The 20,990-nt window shown below is 46.2% G+C and overlaps 1 protein-coding gene across 1 annotated transcript in view; it reads right to left on the reverse strand.

Annotated features, from left to right (window-relative positions):
* The window catches only part of BCL2A1 (BCL2 related protein A1), a 61,078-nt gene that overhangs the window by 15,083 nt on the left and 25,005 nt on the right, over positions 1-20,990 (reverse strand). The window lies entirely within an intron of this gene.

A 20,990-nucleotide genomic window follows, 5' to 3' on the forward strand; every position in this document is an offset into this window, starting at 1 on the left:
GCCACTGCACTCCGGTCTGGGCAACAGAGAGAGACTCTGTCTCCAAAAAAAAAAAAGAAAAGAAAATGTTTTGCAGCTAGATAAACGTGGAAGTTGCACAACACTGCGAAGGTACTAAATGCCACTGAATTGTTCACTTTAAAATGGTTCTGTGAATTTCAAATTTAAGAAAAGTCTTAAACGCCATCCACGGGGTAAACCGGAGTAACGACAATTTGGAATGGAGACTACAAAACAGCCTGGGTGGCAGAGAACAGGGCCTCTCGAGGTGACTCTGGCAGTACCGCCCTTGATCATTTGTAATTGAGTAAGGATGATACCGAGAGGGAAGAAGAAAATACACTCTTTGGGCCAGGCACGGTGGCTCACCCCTGTAATCCCAGCACTTTGGGAGGCCGAGGCGAGCGGATCACGAGGTCAGAAGATCGAGACCATCCTGGCTAACACAGTGAAACCCCATCTCTACCAAAAATACAAAAAATTAGCCAGGCGTGGTGGCGGGCACCTGTAGTCCCAGCTACTTGGGAGGCTGAGGCAGGAGAATCCTTTGAACCCAGGAGGCGGAGCTTGCAGTGAGGTGAGATTGTGCCACTGCACTCCAGCCTGGGCGACAGAGCGAGACTCCGTCTCAAAAAAAAAAAAAGAAAAATAAAAAGAAAATACCTTCTTTGGTCTTCACCTTCCACCTACTCTAGAATTTCTGATAGAAAACAAAATTCTGCTTTAAGCCTGACTTAATTCACATTTTTAACTCAGGTAAACTATCCGATGTGTGGATTAGAAATTGCAGGACCAGAAAGAGCACTGGACTTACAGTCAGAGGGCCTGGACTCAGTCCCAGCCAAATCTCTCTTTCTTTACTCAGTATATACCTTGGGTCTGTGCTTAATTTGTAAAATGAGGCAATACATGTTGACCTCAGAGGGTTGAGGTGAAGTTCAAAGAGATGACCTATGTAAAGCCTCTATCACCATGCCTGGTAAAACGTAGGTGCCTAATCAAAGCTAGTTTCTCATTGTTCTTTTGTGGACTAATGAGGAATTTGGCCTCCCAGTCATCTCTTTACCTATCAAGGATATAACTTCATAAGTGAAATGCAAATCTCATTTGATTTAGCTATGGCAGCAATTCTGAGAAAAGGTTTGCAGTGGATGGAAGAAAAAGGAGATAACTCATGGTCGCCGGAGAAATTGAATTCACTTTTTTTTTCCATCCACATATGGAGTGACTTTGAGTCTTTTATCCTGTCTATGACCAGCTGCAAATAGGAAAAATGATTCATATGTAACTTGCATTTCTGAACTATCACCATAGGGTTAAGGAGGAAAGGAGAGGTGCTGCTTAGAATGCTCGTTAATAGCGTGGCAGCCATGAAAATGCACTTTTCAGACCTACTGTGGTGGTTTAATTGACTAAGGGCCCCAGCCGCAGTGCTTTGAATCTACCACAGCTTTGCGCTGAGGCCACACATCCTACAGGCTGTTCCCAGCCAATGACTGAGCAAAGCAGGAACCTTAAGACCGGTTCCTGCAAGTCAACTTCCTTTGATAGGTAACTTTGCTTCAATGACTCCCCATGGGCTTTGCTGAAACTTCCTTCGACTGCACAGTCATGGAAGACTTCCTACCCCATCTTCCTCCTTCTGTCCTTTGCAGAGGTCAGTCCTGCATTGTAGTCTGACAGCTCTGTAGTCTCTTCTGCCTCCCTCCCTCTTTTCCCTCACAGGCATTTACCCCAGTAAATCTGTTAGACGTCTAATCCCCTCGTGACATTTTCTTGGAGTATCCAGACTGATATAGGACCTGTAGAGTACAAAGGAGCATACAGATATGTTGTCAAGCCACTTCTGCAGGAATTCTCCTGGGAAAGTTCTCCCGTGCCTCCTAGACTGTGCCCGCTGGCCCACAGGAGCACAAAGCCAAGAGCGGGCTGCTGTACCTCCTTAAATCATCTTTGAGCATCATAAGAACCAGGGAAAGGATGGGAAGATTGAGTTTTCTCTCTCTCATTACATTTCCTTGGTGCTGAATATTTCTTTAAAAATAACAGAAGCAGCCGGACCTGCTGGCTCACGCCTTTGGGAGGCCAAGGCGGGTGGATCATTTGAGGTCAGGAGTTCAAGACCATCCTGGCCAACATGGTGAAAGCCCGTCTTTACTAAAAATACAAAAATTAGCCAGGCAGTAGAGGCATATGCCTGTAATCCCAGCTACTTGGGAGGCTGAGACAGGAGAATCACTTGAACCCAGGAGGCAGAGGTTGCGGTGAGCTGAGATCGTGCCACTGCACTCCAGTCTGGGCAACAGAGTGAGATCCTGTCCCCTCAAAATAGTAATAACAACAACAATAATAATAATAATAGAAGCATGTGGTTTTAAAATTGCAATCAAGCATCTTTGGCTGGGTGTGGTGGCTCACGCCTGTAATCCCAGCACTTTGGGAGGCCAAGGCAGGTGGATCACTTGAGGTCAGAAGTTTGAGACCAGCCTGGCCAACATGGTGAAACTCCATCTCTACTTATAAAAAAAAAAAGTATAAGACCAGGCACGGTGGCTTATGCCTGTAATCCCAGCACTTTGGGAGGCCAAGGCGGGTGGATCACGAGGTCAAGAGATCGAGACCATCCTGGCCAACATGGTGAAACCCTGTCTCTACTAAAAATACAAAAATTAGCTGGGCTTGGTGGCACGCACCTGTAGTCCCAGCTCCTTGGGAGGCTGAGGCAGGACAATCGTTTGAACTCAGGAGGTGGAGGTTGCAGTGAGCTGAGATTGCACCACTGCACTCCAGCCTGGGCAACAGAGGGAGACTCTGTCTCAAAAATAAAAATAAAAATAAAAATAATAATAATTAGCTAGGCATTTCATTTATTCAACAAAGATCAACTACCTGCCTTCACTGGGTCCTGGCTTGGGCAATGGGTGGAAATAGAAAAAAGATAGACCCTTGTTTTTGTTTTTTTGAGACGGAGTTTTGCTCTTGTCGCCCAGGCTGGAGTGCGATGGCATAATCTAGGCTCACGGCAATCTCTGCTTCCCGGGTTCAAGTGATTCTCCTGCCTCAGCCTCCCACGTAGCTGGGATTTCAGGCGCCTGAGAACACTTCTGGCTAATTTTTGTATTTTTAGTAGAGATGGGGTTTTACCATGTTGGCCAGACTGGTGTCAAACTGCTGACCTCAAGTGATCCGCCCGCCTCAGCCTCCCAAAGTGCTGGGATTATAGGCATGAGCCACCACACCCAGCCTAGGGCTTTATATTTCGAATCTTCTGTATACAAAAAGGAGTTGCTTTAAAAATTCTTACATATTGTGGGCCAGGCGCAGTGGCTTACACCTGGTAATCCCAGCACTTTGGGAGGCCAAGGCAGGCGAATCACCTTAGGTGAGGAGTTCGAGACCAGCCTGACCAGCATGGTGAAACCCTGTCTCTACTAAAACTATAAAAATTAGCCAGACATGGTGGCCGGTGACTGTAATCCCAGCTACTCAGGAGACTGAGGAAGAAGAATCACTTGAACCCAGGAGGCGGAGGTTGCAGTGAGCCAAGATCATACCACTGCATTCCAGCCTGTGCAACAAGAGCGAAGCTCCATCTCAAAAAAATAAATAAATAAAAAAAGAAATAAAAATTCTTACATATCATGGCCTGCTTTAGTTTCTTTTGGGGAGTTTGCAAATTATCACTTTTCAAGGATAGGTGGGAGAGAGAAAGACAAAGTTCTTTCCAAAAAAAGGAAAATTCTTTCTTTCTTTTATATGAAATGCGAAAGGACTGGTGCGGGGTGGAGTGGAGGGAAGTGTGGGTCAGAGGCAAGTAGCTGACGATGGACCAAGTGTGAAGAGATGGGGGATATCTTTTCTCAGTGCCACTACAATCTGAGTCTGCATTCGCCAGGGTCTACTGTACAGGCCTGTAAAGACCAGCTCATGGTTCCCCATCCTCTGAGCTGCTCTGTCAACGCGTGGCACTTTATATGAAATTAGGGGTCCACCCCAAGTACATTCTGAATGAGTCAAACAGAAGGCATATTGTCTGGAAACCATATGTGTATCCAGTTATCCCATAAACATATACTAAACTGCTACTGTGTAACAGGGACCCTGTTAGGCGCTGAAGATAAAAATTCTTGCCTTCAAAGGATTTTCAGTCTAGGAGAACCTATACCATATTATAGGCAGTCAAAGGAACTGCATAAGAGAATAATTAAAGTAGGTCACTGCAGTGGCCGCAAATGCAGAGACCCTCCCTGGAACCCATGCTCAGGCCCTGGAGCCAGGTTTGCAGCCTCACAGCTGGGAGGTTCTGGAAAATGCACATGTGTGACACTGATCTATCATAGGTGGAAACGGCAGCCAGTTGGGGAGAGGGTGATGATGGAAGATAATTGGCGAAACCTGTTCACACTTAGCAAGTACCTAGCCGGGCGCGGTGGCTCATGCCTGTAATCCCAGCACTTTGGGAGGCTGAGGCGGGCGGATCACGAGGTCAGGAGATTGAGACCATCCTGGCCAACATGGTGAAACCCCATCTCTACTAAAAATACAAAAATTAGCTGAGTATGGTGGCGGGCGCCTGTAGTCCCAGCTACTTGGGAGGCTGAGGCAGAAGAATCACTTGAACCCAGGACGCGGAGCTTGCAGCAAGCTGAGTTTGTGCCACTGCACTCCAGCCTGGATGACAAGAGCAAGACTGCATCTCAAAAAACAAACAAACAAAAAATAATAATAATTATAGTAATAAGTACCTATGGCCCGACCAAGGTTCTCTCTGTGCTTGTTTTGTCCAGAAGTTCTTACTGAAGAAGCGTGAAGTCCTGGCTAAGACTGAGGAAACTACTTGTGTTTGTCATGAGAATAACAATAAGAAGAATATAAACCATCCTAGTAATTAACAATTTCTTCTATTTGTAAGGTGCTTTGGACTTCATTCTTGTGATTCTTATCATATACATATATGTGAACTATCACCTCATGAATATTCATTGTGCTTACCTAAATTGCCACATTTATATACATATGTTCCAGTTATCCATTGCTTTGGTAACAAACTAAGTTCTCATAACTTAGTGGCTTAAAACAGTAATCATTTATTTTGCTCACGAACCTGAACTTTGGGCAGGACTCTTTAGGAATTATTGGTCTCTGCTCCAGAATGTCTGGGGTTTAGGTGAAGGGGGTATAGCTCAGGGGGCAGAGCATGTGACTGCAGAATGTCTGGGGTTTAGCAGGAATGATTCAAACAGCTGGGGTTCGGCTCTCCTCTGATCAGGGAATAGAAGCGATGGGCTGACAGCCTAGCCAGGTAAGTCTTGATGGGGAATAAGAGGGAAGAACCCTGAAGCCACCCTGGCTGATGAGTGGCCAGAGGAATGCAAGCTACAAGACAAGGTTTGTAACCTCAAAAAGAACTACTGAGGTCAACTTCTCCTTTCTCCAAAGTTGGCTGGGCTTTTGGCTGCTTCAGAGGAGGTGACTCAGGGGAACTCCCACCCCTGGTGTGCTCTTTAGTTTCTCGAAACTTATCATGGCTACTTCCCTATTCCAAACCCCGACCAGAGCAAATTATCTGTAGGGGAGAACGATCTTCAATAGTGACACAATCGTAACATAAAGGGGAGCAGGAAAATATGCACGAGAAGCCACCTGCGTGCCCTCCGGTCGTCCCCCTTGGTCCCATGGGGCCAAGCCTTGATGGTCAGAACACACAACGAAGGAAAGTCGCCCAGCCCATCAAGAAAAGCCAGAGGCCCAGGGTGACAAGGCTTCATTCAGTGGGAGCTTGGTTTCTATCTGGGGAGATGAATTTCCAGGAAATCCTACAAGCATAGGATCCATGTCAGCAGGATTTCCCCCCAGTTTTCCTGCTATCTGTGGGAACAAGGCTTAAGAGGGTACTGGAAAGAGCGACTAGTTGTGAACCAAGGGAGCTGAGAGGCAGGGAGGGAAGGAAAGAAGTTTCACGAAGCCTGCCAAGTGGGGCAGAATGTTTTGACTGAGGTTGTGGAGAGCTCAAAGGAGACGGAGGAGGAAAGAGTGCGGGAAAGGAAGCAAGAGGGGAATTGGAGTTACGGATGGTCCATATAAGACGGACTGCCTGAGTGCAACTGTCATCACGTCACTAATTTGTCCTTCCTCATCCCCTCCGGCACACCTGTGCATGCCAGTGTGTGATCAGCGCAGCCTTGCCTTACCCTCTGGGAATCTGACTTTACTATCCACTGGCCCTTCCAGTAATCAGCTCAGGATCCTCCAAAGGATTCCCACTGCCCAAGAAGGGGAGCTCAGATTCCTAAAAGGCTCTCCATGCTCTGACTCAGCCTCCCCCATCAACCCAATCTCACCCCGCTCCAGTCCCCTGCCAGTGCCTGCCCTGACACCGACAGGCATTTCCTTCCCTGGCACCAGCTATGTGTTCTCACTGTTGTCTCTAACTGAAATGGCTCTTCTCTTTCATTCCCGTGTCTTTAAATCTTCTCCATCTCCGAGGCCCAGTCAAATAAAGCCTTCTCTGTTTACCGTGGCCAAGAAAAACCTCTTAGTCTGTGCCCCCAAGGAATTTGTGCCTGTGTAATAGCAGGTCTCATGGTGTATCTTATACTGCAGCCATTGTGCTGTTTTATACCCTTTGCTGGACTCCAGACTGGCAGCTCTCCTAGGAAGAGGGCTGTCTTACTTCTCTTTGATTCCCTCAGAAGGCATAGTGACTTGACTGCCATATGCTAAGCACATGATAAATGCTGACTGGATTCTATTATTATCATTGCTGGTAATGTTGAGTATTCTACAAATGGCCTGTTTCGTAATCAGGGTAATACTGTAGCTGAAGCTAAATTAGTGTTTCAGTTCATTTTTACTCCACAAAGCAAAAGCAAAATTTACTTTTCTTTCCCTAAATGACATCTGGGGGGAAGTACAAGAGAAAAACCTATTTGAATAGGACTTTTAAGTGATTTGGGCAGAAGGCCTTGGACTTTCCACTGCTCTGAATGGAACAGCAAAATATTCAACATGAACCAAAGAAGCAGAAGTACTCAGTAACAGCAAGCACAGCTGGGCCCCTGGAGGGCAATTCTCTGGGAGAGTCAAGGCCTCAGAATGCACCAAAGAGCAAAGTACAGAGAATCCACAGCCACTCACTCAGCCCATTGCTCAGCCAACTTTACTGAGCACCAACTGCATGCAAGACCCTGCACTGGGCTCCAGGAATACATACACGGGGATGTTGTTTTGTTCACAGGGCAATAGGGGTGCCACACGTACTGCCAGAAAATTCACCTGCAGAAGGTTAAGTGCCACAATACAAAATGACATGAAGTTCATCCTAGAGGAGTAAGAGAGGCCTTGCAAAGTAGGCTGACATACAAGCTGGCTCTTATGGGGCCAATAGAATGCCACTGTGCAGACAGCACAGAATTGGTAAATGTGCAGGTGTGAATCATGAATTATGCTTCTAATGAAGCTGAAATGTAGAATCTGGGGCTGTGGATAAGTTGTAAAAGGGGAGCAGAATTCCAGTTGTAGCAGCCTTGTGTACTGGGTCAGAAGTTCAGAACTGACTTTGAAAAGTAACAGGGGCTGGGCACGGTGACTCAACGCCTGTAATCCCAGCACTTTGGGAGGCCAAGGCGGGTGGATCACGAGGTCAGGAGATCGAGGCCATCCTGGCTAACACGGTGAAACCCCGTCTCTACTAAAAATACAAAAAAATTAGTAGGGCGTGGTGGTGGGCGCCTATAATACCAGCTGCTTGGGAGGCTGAGGCAGGAGAATGGCATGAACCCAAGAGGCGAAGGTTGCAGTGAGCCAAGATCACACTATTGCATTCCAGCCTGGGTAACGAGCAAAACTCCGTCTCAAAAAAAAAAAAGAAAAGAAAAATAAAAGGAACAGGAACTTTTGAAAGGTTTTAAGCAAGAGAGTACCATGGTTAGATCTGCATTTTAGGAAGGTTATTTGGACAATCGTATTTCTTTCTTTCTTTTTTTTTTTTTTTTTTTGAGACGGAGTCTCACTCTGTCGCCCAGGATGGAGTGCAATGGCACGATCTCAGCTCACTGCAACCTCCTCTGCCTCCTGGGTTCAAGCAATTCTCGTGCCTCAGCCTCCTGAGTAGCTGGGACTACAGGCACACACCACCACGCCCCAATAATTTTTGTATTTTTAGTAGAGACAAGATTTCGCCATGTTGTCCAGGCTGGTCTTGAACCCCTGACCTCAAGTGATCTGCCCTCCTCTGCCTCCCAAAGTGCTAGGATTACAGGTGGGAGACACCACGCCCAACCTAGACAGTCCTATTTCTAATGGACTTGTTTCTGGGGAAATTGGAATCAGGAATAGCAGAGATTATTTTGTAAAATCAACTTTATCAAGGTGTAATTTCCAAAAATAAAATCCACTCTCTTTAAATGTACACTCTGATGAGTTTGGGGGAAGGCAGTATTTGGGTTTTTGTTTTGTTTTGTAGAGGCAGGGCTTTGCCATGTTGCCCAGGCTGGTATCGAACTCCTGAACTGAAGGGATCCGCCCACCTCGGCCTCCTAAAGTACTGGGATTACAGGTGTGAGCCACTGCATCTGACCAGTGACTTTGATAAGTTTTGACGATTGTAAATACAAATGTAAACATCCCTACCACAATATAACACAATATAAAACATTCCTACCACCCCAAAATGTGCCCTTATGCCCTTATGCTCCTTTGCAGTCAATTTTTTTTTTTTTTTTTGAGACAGAGTCTTGCTCTGTCTCCTAGGCTGGAGTACAGTGGTGAAATCTCAGCTCACTGCAACCTCCACCTCCCGGGTTCAATCCTGCCTCAGCCCCCCTGCCAAGTAGAGTAACGGGGATTACAGATGTATGCCCCCATGCCCGGCTAATTTTTGTATTTTTAGTACAGACAGGGTTTCACCATGTTGGCTAGACTGGTCTTGAACTCCGGACCTCAGATGATCCACCCACCTCGGCCTCCCAAAGTGCTGGGATTACAGGCGTGAGCCACCACGCCCAGCCTTGTAGTCAATTTCTTACCACCCTTGGCCAGAAGCAACCATTGATCTGCTTGCCATCACAATAGATACATTTTTCCTATCCTAGAATTTCATATAAATTGGCCAGGCATGGTGGCTCATGCCTGTAATCCCAGCACTTTGGGAGGCTGAGGCGGGTGGATTTCTTGGGGTCAGGAGTTCAAGACCAGCCTGGCCAACACGGTGAAACCCGTCTCTACTAAAACTACAAAAATTAGCTGTGCACAGTGGCGCGTGTCTGTAATCCCAGCTACTTGGGAGGCTGAGGCAGGAGAATCCCTGGAACCCGGAGGCAGAGGTTGCAGTAAGTTGAGACTGTGCCCGCTGCACTCCAGTCTGGGTGACAGAGCGAGAGTCTGTCTCAAAAAAAAAAAAAAAATTCATATAAGTAAGATCAACCAGTATGTACTTTTTTTAATGTCTAGCTTCTTTCACTTAGCATGATGATTTTGAGATTCACCTGTGTTATTCAATACATCAGTAGCCTGTTCTTTAAAACTGAGTGAAATATTCCATTGTGTGAATATACCACTATTTATTTATCCATTTTCCTGTTGATGAACATTTGGGTTGTTTACAACTTTAGCTATTATGAATAAACTGTCTGTGAACATTCACATATAGATGTTTTATTTACACAAGTACTCAATGTTGTAATTATGTCACAAGTATCAGTTGACTGTTGCTACAATAATGCTGCATAATAAACTTCCCCAAAACTCAGCGCCATACACCAATAATCATTCAGTATCATGCCCGCCAGTTTGCAGGATCGGCTAGGGCAATTCTGCTTTGAGCTGCAGAGCTACGGGTTAGCTGGGCTGGCTCTGCTCCCCCTGGCTCTCGTCCTGTGGGACCAGTGGCCTCCATGGGATGTACTTTTCTAACCGAGGTGGCAGAGGCACAAGCAACCCCAACCACAGAAACTCATTTCAGGCCCCTGCTTGAGCTGCATCTGTTAACACACACCTTAACAAAGGAAATCACATGGCCAGTCCTCTAGTGAGAGGGCAGTGAATATTTGCTGAATAATCCAACTATTACACGAGCTATAAAGGAAGTCCCTCCCTTGGTAAAGAAAAATTGATCTTTACTGATCTGCTGTTATAATGGACATCTATTGCACGCTTCCCTTCTTTTTAGAAACAGCACTTCCCTTTTTACTGAGAAATTTTCCACTCACCAACTCTAATCATAAGGTTTCAATTATAGGTATCAGATTTACCGCAAAACCCTTCAACTCCCAGGTTATAGTATTTAACCACACCAGAGGCCAATTAGAGCCCCCCCTTCAAGCTTTTAATTTTAATAACACAGCAATAATAATTCTGTTTCCTCCAGCATGCACGTTCTGGATATGAGGCCCAACAGCTTTAGTGGTTGTGTATCTGACTTTGGGAAGGAAGTTGGTAAACATAAATGAATTTCATATGCTGAAAGAGAAGAGATGGCATGTGGGGAGGGTGTCCTAGTGGCCTTCAGGTCCTTTTTTCTGAATTGTTCCATCCTGTATTTAGGTACAAAAACATCTCAGAGTCCTTCCAATAAATTCTTTTTGTCGTCTCTAACTACAGTGCTTCCAACAAGTATATTTCGCCAATACAGTACCATTGGGAGAATCTGCTTTGGCTCTACTGAGAAAATTGAATGAGGGTCAGGATAAAAGACTTCCAGAAAGAAGGCGGGGTGCGGTGGCTCAGGCCTGTAATCCCAGCACTTTAGGAGGCCGAGGCAGGCGGATCACGAGGTCAGGAGTTCGAGACCAGCCTGACCAACATGATGAAACCCGTCTCTACTAAAAATTCAAAAATTAGCCGGGCGTAGTGGCACATGCCTATAGTCCTAGCAAATCAGGAGGCTGAGGCAGGAGAATCGCTTGAACCTGGGAGGCGGAAGTTGCAGTGAGCCAAGATTGTGCCACTACACTCCAGCCTGGGCGACAGAGTGAGACTCCGTCTCACAAAAAAAGACTTCTAAGAAAGAAACACTGATCATACTGGACGGCAGTGAACAGCTGCAATGGTGATTTAGATGTATAGTGAGCCTCAGGTGTTTCTCCCTGCACCACTTCCCCACTTTTCCGGTTGATAGAACTGCACTTTCCTGGAGGGACAATCCCAGCACTTTGGGAGGCCAAGGCGGGTGGCTCACGAGGTCAAGAGATCGAGACCATCCTGGCAAATGTGGTGAAACCCCGTCTCTACCAAAAATACAAAAATTAGCTGGGCGTGGTGGCACATGCCTGTAGTCCCAGCTACTTGGAAGGCTGAGGCAGGAGAATAGCTTGAATCCAGGAGGCGGAGGTTGCAATGAGCTGAGAATCGTGCCACTGCACTCCAGCTTGGAGACAGACAGAAATTCCGTCTAAAAAAAAAAAAAAAAAAAACCTCTGGACTCTCTCTTTGACTCCTATCAATGTAGATGTGGCAGGTGTTAAGTGGTGTGGCTCAGAACATGCAGAATTCTAGTGTTTCTTCTTCTCTGCTGATCAAAATCTCCATCATGTCTTTCCTCCAAAACTCTAGACACATATGTCCAACTACCCACCTTACCTCTCTCCTGAAATATCTAATAGTTATCTCAAGCTTAGCATGTCTAAACTCAACTTCTGATTTCCCACTTGCCTTCTAACCTACTCCTCCTATGGTGTTCCTCAACTTAGGAAAGGCATCACCATCCACTCCCCTTGAAACACTCAGAACACTTGTGTGTCTTCTCTATTTATCTCATACCCCATATCCAATCTATCAGCATGTCCTAACAACCCTACCTTCAGAATATGTCTCAATCTGACCACTCCTGCCACTTCAACTCCTACCAATCCTACTCCAAACCACCATCATCTCTTATCTGAAATATGCGATGGTCCCCCAACTGATGTCTCTGCCTCCATTCCTGCCCTACAATCTGGGCTTCCCAGGACCACCAGTTCCCTTCATTCCCTGTAAACATGCACCCATCCCCCATCCCTCATGCCAACATTCCCTCTGCCCACAACCTGCTTGCCACTGTCACCCAACCACTTGCAGTAGCAGGCCAACTCTTTCCCTTGAAGAAGCTCAGCCTGGCAGATAAGGGCTGAGAGCAAGAGGAAGATCTTCCAGGAGTTTTCAGAGTCCACTAAATCTAAAGAACCTGCCACCTGCATGAAACATGAACTGCATGGAAGACGAGCAAAAATTGCAGCTGTGCTCCATGTTTCCGACTGAATACCATGACATTTGGCAGGTGTACCAGAAAGCCAAGGTTTCCTATTAGACAATTGAGGAGGTAGATTTCTCCCAGGACATTGAGCACTGGAAGCCCTGAAGCTTGTGGAGAGAGATTTTATATCACGGGCTCTGGCTTCATGGCAGTAAGTGATGGAGCTGGACTTGGTGAGCTGATTTAGTAAAACAGGACACGTTACAGAAGCACAGTGTTTCTAAGGTTTCCCAGGTAATGCGGACAACGTGTATGGTGAAATGTAGAATCTCTTTTTTTTTCAGACAGAGCCTTGCTCTGTTGCCCAGGCTGGAGTGCAGTGACGTAATCATGGCTCACTGCACCCTCAACCTCCCGGGTTCAAGCGATCTTCCCGCCTAAGCCTCCCGAGCAGCTGGGACTACAGATGTGCACCACCATGCCTGGCTAATTTTTTTTATTTTCATTTTTAGAGATGGGGTTTCCTTATGTTCCCCAGGCTGGTCTTGAACTCCTGGCCTCAAGCAATTTGTTCACCTCCAACTCCCGAAGTGCTAGAATGACAGGCTTGAGCCATGCTTCTGGCCTGAAGGGTAGAGGTTCTTTGTTAATATTTACACAAAAGATTCCAAAAAGGAGGCCTCTCTCTTCAATGCCATCGAAATAATGCCCTGTGTAAAGAAGAAGGCAGAGAAGCTGCTCATGGAGAATGGCTCTTTCAGCAGTAGAGGAGACCTCTTTTGGTGGTTTTGCATAGACATTCTGTCTCAAGAAATGAGGATAAAGACCTGGGATCATAGTAGCCAATGAAATTACTAGCAGAGGCCAGGTGAGGTGGCTCATGCCTGTAATCCTAGCACTTTGGGAGGCCAAGGCAGGCAGATCACCTGAGGTCAGGAGTTCAAGACCAGCCTGGCCAACATGGTGAACTCTCATCTCTACTAAAAATAAAAATATTAGCCAGGCGTGATGGTGGGTGCCTGTAATCCCAGCTACTCAGGAGGCTGAGGCAGGAGAATGACTTGAACCCAGGAGGCAGGGGTTGCAGTGAGCCGAGATCATGCCACCGCACTCCAGCCTGGGTGACAGAGAGAGACCCCATTTCAAAAAAGAAAGAAATTACTAGCAGAGATGAAGTTGACACTGTGACTTTACCTGTCTCATATTTGAACACCTGTTATACAAACCTTCAGACTGAAAACTAAATGAAATAATGATCAGTGCTATTAGGCATTGAACAAAAGCTCCTGAGGCCTGCTGTGAGGCTTATTAGAATGAACTGCACTTTAATGAGTCAGCATATGGAATTCGTAGCAAATAGACATGATGGAACTGGGTTTTAGCAAAGATTTGGAGTAGAAAAGCCATTTGATGTGTTTTGTGATAAAATATACAAAGCACATAATTTACTACTTTAGCCATTTTTAAGTGTACAGGTCAATGGCATTAAGTACATTAATGTTGTTTTGCAACAATAACCACCATTTATCTCTAGAACATTTTCTTCATCCCAAACAGAAATTCTGTACTTTTTTTTTTTTGAGATGGAGTCTCACTCTGTTGCACAAGCTGGAGTGTGGTGGCACGATCTCGGCTCACCACGACCTCTGCCTCCCAGGTTCAAGCGATTCTCCTGCCTCAGCCTCCTGAGTAGCTGGGATTACAAGCATGCGCCACCATGCCCAGCTAATTTTGTATTTTTAGTAGACAGGGGGTTTCTCCATGTTGGTCAGGCTGGTCTCGAACTCCCCACCTCAGGTGATCCACCCGCCTCGGCCTCCCAAAGTGCTGGGATTACAGGTGTGAGCCACCATGCCCGGCCAGAAATTCTGTACTCTTTAAACAATAATTCCCCATTCTCCCCACCCCAGCCCCTGGTAACCACTATGTAAAGAAGAAGGCAGAGAAGCTGCTCATGGAGAACGGCTCTTTCAGCAGTGGAGGAGACTTTACGTCTTTAATAATTTGACTATCCTTGATACCCCATGTAAGTGGAATAATACAATATTTGTCATTTTTCTGTCTGGCTTATTTCACTTAGCATAATGTGTTCAAGGTTCATTCATGTTGTAACGTGTCAGAACTGTATTCCTGGCCAGGTGTGGTGGCTCACACCTATAATCCCACCCTGGCAATCAGGAGGCCAAGGTGGGTGGATCATTTGAGGTCAGGAGTTTGAAAGCAGCCTGGCCAACATGGTGAAACCTCGTCTCTAGTAAAAATACAAAAATTTGGCCCGGTCTGGTTGCTCACACCTGTAATCTCAGCACTTTGGGAGGTCTAGGCAGGCTGATCACTTGAGGTCAGGAGTTCCAGACCAGCCTGGCCAACATGGTGAAATCCCATCTCTGCTGAAAACATAAAAAAATAGCTGGGCATGGTGGCAGGCACCCGTAATCTCAGCTACTTGGGAGGCTGAGGCAGCAGAATCACTTGAACCCAAGAGGCGGAGGTTACAGTGAGCTGAGATTGCGCCATTGCACTCTAGTCTGGGCAACAAGAACGAAACTCCGTCTCAAAAAAATAAAAATAAAAATAAAAATAAAAATACAAAAATTAGCCGGGCGTGGTGGTACACCCCTGTAATCCCAGCTACTTGGGAAGCTGAGGCAGGAGAATCCCTTGAACCCAGGAGGCGGAGGTTGCACTGCACTCCAGCCTTCGTGACAGAGCATGACTCTGTCTCAAAAAATAAATAAATAGGCGGGGCTCAGTGGCTCATGCCTATAATTGTAGCACTTTGGGAGGCCGAGGAGGCAGATCATGAGGTCAGGAGATTGAAACCATCCTGGCCAACATGGTGAAACCCCATCTCTAGTAAAATACAAAAATTAGCTGGGCATGGTGGTGTGCGCCTGTAGTCCCAGCTACTCAGGAGACTGAGGCAGGAGAATCACTTGAACCTGGGAGGCGGAGGTTGCAGTGAGCTGAGATCACGCCACTACACTTCAGCCTGGCAACAGAGTGAGACTCAGTCTCAATAAAATAAAATAAAATAAAATATAAAATAAAAATAAATAAATTAATTCTAGCAAATTGGAAGATGTCAGTTTTGTAACTTCAAAGGTAACTTTAAAGTCTACTTGTTAAATAGACCTTAATAAGTCTATTTAATAGTCCATAAGTTTGTAGCACATTTTATATGCGTGTTTGTGTATATATATACATATATACACACACACACACACACACACAGCTTGATAGCCTTTATTGTTCAAAATCCTCTACGGTTTCCTTTAGCACTGGAACAAGAATCCACGCTCTAATATGCCTGGAAGAGCCCATGCTATCTGGCCCTGACTCCTTCTACTTTCTTCTTCCCTCCCTTCCCGTTGCTCACCTGACTACAACCACGCCATTCGTCTTGCAGTTCCCAGCACACCCCATGCACACCCTGCCTCTCAGCACCTTTGTACTCACAGCCCTCTGCTGCCTGGAGTGATCTCCTTCTGATATCTGCATGAGTTTTCCCTTCACCTTATCTTCTTCACAGTGCTTATTGCCACCTGACAATAGATGATTTATTTGTTTGCATCAGCTTCTGTCTCTCCCACTAGAACGTAAGCTCCCTGAGGAAAGAGGCCTTTCTTTGTTCACCACAGTAAACTCAGTGCCTCGAATACAGTATTTGTTGAATGAAAAACAGATGGGTGGAAAAAGACTGTTTGAGACATGGAGAGTGATAGGACCCTAATGCTATTGTTTGAGACCCTTAATCCAGCCATATCTGCACCAGACACACTGCCAAATGTTTCAGTTATCTCAACCAATAAAGTCTTTTTTGCTTAATTCAGAGTGTAGCCAGCTATTGCTGTGATAATGCTTTGTAACAAACAGTTCCCAAATCTCAGTAGCCTACAGATACAAACATGTTTTTGTTTTTTTTTTTAACTTGCAAGGTCTGTGAATTGGTTGGCGTGACATTGTTTTAGGCTATGGGTCAAGTTCTAGTCTGCAACGTATGTCTCTCATACTGGGTCCAGCAGCTACACTGGGCATGCTTTTCTCGCAGCAGATAGCAGCAAAGAACCCAAACAGAACTACCCGAGCACACACAGACCTCTGCTCATGTTACCTCTGCTCACACTCCCAGTGCCAGTGAGGCCAGGAAATAGCTACTCTAGTGGGAAGTACTATAAAGTTATATGGGGAAAAAAAGGCATGGATTTATAATTTCAGTACAGGGAAGAAGTGAAGAATCAGCAACAATAATTCAATTGATCATATTCAGTAAGCACCTGTTGCTTAAAAGTGAAAAAGTCCTGACTGATGCAAATCTACTGCATTAGGGCTAAAGCTGCAGTGGAAAAGTCGGACTAAGAGACATGGGCGATAGAGGTCACAGGTAGAGAGAAGGTGGGTAGAGAAGGTCATGTGAGTGAGAAAGGGCTACAAGGGACCTGATCAGGAGAAGACAGACATAAGGGCAGCAGTCCTGAGCACATATTCATGTGGCAGTGGAGGTGCAGACTCTGCATTCAGCACTCTGGAGCCAGCCGGCAGAGAGTGGAAAGAGCCAGAGAGAACTGGACTCTGACCCAGCTTGGTCACTGTAACTCTGTGGTACTGGAGAAGTTTCCTAACCTCGCTGAGCCTCAGTGGCTTCATCTGTAAACTGTGATGAATAGTAGCAATAGTAGGTGTGTTTTAAAAGTTATTTTTTTTTAAAAAAAATGCCATTAAAGGACCTAGTACAGGACTTTGGCCCACAGTAAGCCCTCATAGCGCTCCTATACTCCCCAATTCTTGCCTAAGGGCAGAATGGAAAGTAGCAGCCTCCTCCTTGCTGACTGTACTGATGTTCCAAGACCCTTTCAAAGTTATGTGTCTGGGACTTAGTGCTAAAGAACTGGCCACCCCTGCCACTCAGATGCTGCTCGGCCAGGCAGTGAAGGAAAGATTCACTCCCCATCAAGCATGTAGCCCTTCATGCCCAAAGGCTTCTGGAATACTCTGACCCTCCCTCCCCCAGCTCTGCATCACCTTCAGCTACATCAGGGAAGATATTCCTGCTTGGTGGGGAACCTTGAGTCCAAAGTCACAATGGCATCCCAGTGCCTGGATCTTACCAAAGAGACCGGATTTCCACCCTTCACAAAACCACTGTCTTTGTGGTTTTTTCTCTTTGGGATAAAACTGCAAGAGATGCTTGGGGTCTCAAAGCTACTGGATCCCAGAAGCAGGCAGCCCAGCTCTGCAGCACTCCACCTTTCAGCAGGGACACAGCCAAACCAAGAGAAGGACCCTGGGCTGGAAAACACATTCTGAGACCTTGGTGCTAGTCCTGGATCAGCCACTAGCTTAAATCCCTTTGCTTCCTGAATTTCCTATTGGGTTTACAAAGATAACATCTTTGTAATGGTACCATTCATAGATGTCGTGAGGATAAAACGTTCTAATCAAAACGAAGGTGTTTTGCAAACTCCTAAGCTCTGTGTCCATGTGAGCTCCTCATGATGCTCAGTGGCTTTTGAACAGGAAACTGTCTCAAGTGTTCTTGCAACACTCTCTCTTCTTCATAATAGATTTTGCTGCAACCTTCAGTGGCTTCTCACTGCCTGAAGCTGGACGAGTCAGCCACTGGGAGGTCTAGGCTTGGTCTCTAGCCCAGGCTCAGCCTCAGCCTTCCAGTGTGCATCTTCCTCTCTGGGTTTCAGTTTTCCTACCTGTAACCTAAGTTGGACTAGAACATTTCCAAGTTCCTCCCAGCCCTGTAAATTCTATCTTTGATACTTATCTTAGATCTTTACAAGGGCTTAGCAGTCTCCTAAAATAAGGGAAGAGAGTTGCTTCTACTCTAGCAAAAAAAAAGTTCGGGAGAGATGAAGGAAGAATGGGTGAAATGTTGGAAATCTGTGAAGCTGAGTGAGAAGCAGGTGGGGGTTCATTATGCTACTTTCACCATTTTGTGTATCTTAAAAATTTTCCCTGATAAAAAAAGTTTTTATAAAATAGAAGTTCCATTGAATTTGAGTGTCTTTACAGCCTTTGTTTTCTGGTACCCTTGGGAGGCATCCATCCCGTTTAATAAAAGGTACCTTCCACAGGAAACTCCCTTCCTTTGTCATCTTTGGTATCCCCATCTCCATCTTCCACAACAGACAGTTTGAACAGCCGCACCACTCCAGCATCAGGACAGTTTGGGGGGGTTTCCAGAATCTTCTATTCCCACTTCCCGTTTCTCAAATCATTTGACCTGTCGTACGTACAAAGTATAAAGTCCTAGACAAGAGACAGGAGAGGATTCAAATTCTTGGCCAAGCTGGGGACATTAAGGAGGCCTCCAGGGCAAAGCCTCTATGCCTACAGCTGAGTCTTCATTGTGGATCTTAGTCCAAGTACAGAGGAATTAATGGTCAGAGGTGGTTTCTCCCTGGTTCATTACATGCCTTGTGTTTGGTAGCATTTTGAACGCATGGGGGAAGCGGTAGGGCTCAGTGCAGTGGTTTGGAGACCCCATGGCCTGTGCACAAAGCATCTCCTCATGTCTCAATTGCCCTTCACTGGTGAACTGTTCATAGTGCAGGGCCTCTGCTCAGGAGGTCTTCTCTTAACCTGAGGCAAGGTGGGTGACTCCCGTTGTCCCACCTAGATGGGTTGGCCATCCTAAGGAAAGGTAGCGATCATTCCAGGCCTAGGTACCTCCTCTCAGTGGAGATGCCGGAACTGCTTCCCACAATGACAGAGGCGCTGTCAGGACGACGGACTCAGACTAAGTCCAAACCAAGGGAGGGCAATCCCAGCCCACCTGTCCTTTCTGTCTTCGTTCCCTCTCTGCCAGCCAAGCCCAAGTGGCCAGTCCCAGCTGCTGGCTCATGCCCATAACAGAGCATCATGTGTCTGCCCTGAGGGGCTGCACTTCTCTCCACAGCCAGGCAAGTCTGCCCTGGAAAGTTGCCTTTTTTTATTTATTTATTTTTTTTTCGGAGACGGAGTCTTGTTCTGTCACCCAGGCTGGAGTGCAGTGGCGCGATCTCGGCTCACCGCAACCTCTGCCTCCTAGGTTCAAGTGATTCTCATGCCTCAGCCGCCTGAGTAGCTGGGATTTACATATGTGTGCCATGGATGCCCGGCTAATTTTTGTATTTTTAGTAGGGACAGGTTTTCGCCATGTTGGCCAGGCTGGTCTCAAACTCCTGAACTTAGGTGATCTGCATGCCTCGGCCTCCCAAAGTGCTGAGTTTACAGGCGTGAGCCGCCACACCAGGCCTGGAAGGTTGCTGTTCAAACCACTCTGCAGGCTGGGCGTGGTGGCTCACACCTGTAATCCCAGCACTTTGGGTGGCCGAGGCGGGTGGATCACTTGAGGTCAGGAGTTCAAGACCAGTCTGGTCAACATGGTGAAACCTTGTCTCTACTAAAAATACAAAAAATTAGCTGGGCGCGGTGGCATGTGCCTGTAATCCTAGCTGCTGGGGAGGCTGAGGCAGGAGAATCACTTGAACCCGGGAGGCGGAGGTTGCAGTGAGCCGAGATCGCGCCACTGCACTCCAGCCTGGGGGACAGAGTGAGACTACGTCTCAAAAAACAAAACAAAACAAAACAAAACAAAGCAAAACAAAAAAACCACTCTTCAGTTGGCACATGCAGGCAGACAAGCCTCTGGAGTCAATGATGGCAAAAGTAACTGTTCAGGTTTTATCAGATTTTCCCTGTTGTGTGTTTTAAGCAAAAAATGCCCAAGAATCTTTATCTGAATAGCTCAGGTTTTTCTGTGGTCCAGTAAGAGGACATTGGGTGGGGAAGTAGGGGGAATGTACCCATATAAACTGGATGCATTCATTATGTTTTCATTGATTATTTATTGAACTCCTGCTATGTAACTAGCACTGAGCTGGGTGCTGAAGATGAAGAAAAATCAGACAAGTCCTGCCCTCAAAGAGTTCCCCAGACTAGATTAAGTAGCAATAAGACATAAACAGAAAAAGCTATCATAAAATAAAATAGAAAGCAGTAAGTGTAAAAAGGATTATGTAAGGTGATGTAAGAATTTTTCTTTTCTTTTTTTTTTTTTTAGACAAAGTCTCACTCTGTTGCCCAGGCTGGAGTGCAGTGGCATGATCTTGGCTCACTGCAACCTCTGCCTCCCAGGTTCAAGCGATTCTCAGCCTCCTGAGTAGTTGGGACTACTGGTGCGCACCACCATGCCCAGCTAATTTTTTGTATTTTTTTTTTTCTTCAGTAGAGACAGGGTTTCACCATATCGTCCAGGCTGGTCTCTAACTTCTGACCTCGTGATCCACCCGCCTCGGCCTCCCAAAGTGCTGGGATTACAGGCATGAACCACCGCACCCTGCCGTAAGGATTTTTAAAAAGGGGAAAAAAATGAATATTTACTGAACATCTAGCATGTGCCAGGATCACACTGAGAATTCTACAAACCTCATCTCATTTAAAGTTTGTAAAAGGACTTATTAACTGTTTCACGGAGGAGGAACCCAAGACCCAGAACTTGACAGGTCACACAGCTAGTAAGTAGCAGAGCCAGGATTAAAACCCAGGGCCATCTGACTCCAAAATACATAGATTAAATGCTACTTGTAAATTTTTCTGCTAGGCATGGTGGCTAACGCCTGTAATCCCAACATTCTGGGAGGCCAAAGCAGGAGGATCATGTAAGGCCAGGAGGTCGAGATTGCAGTGAGCTATAATCACACCACCGCACCCCAGCCTGAGTGACGGAGTGGAACTCTGTCTTTAAAGAAAAGTTTTTTTGCCTGGGCGCGGTGGCTCACGCTTATAATCCCAGCATTTTGGGAGGCCGAGGCGGGCGGATCACGAG

Source organism: Gorilla gorilla, chromosome 16 (assembly GCF_029281585.2).
Source record: "Gorilla gorilla gorilla isolate KB3781 chromosome 16, NHGRI_mGorGor1-v2.1_pri, whole genome shotgun sequence".
Classification (NCBI taxonomy): Eukaryota; Metazoa; Chordata; class Mammalia; order Primates; family Hominidae; genus Gorilla; species Gorilla gorilla.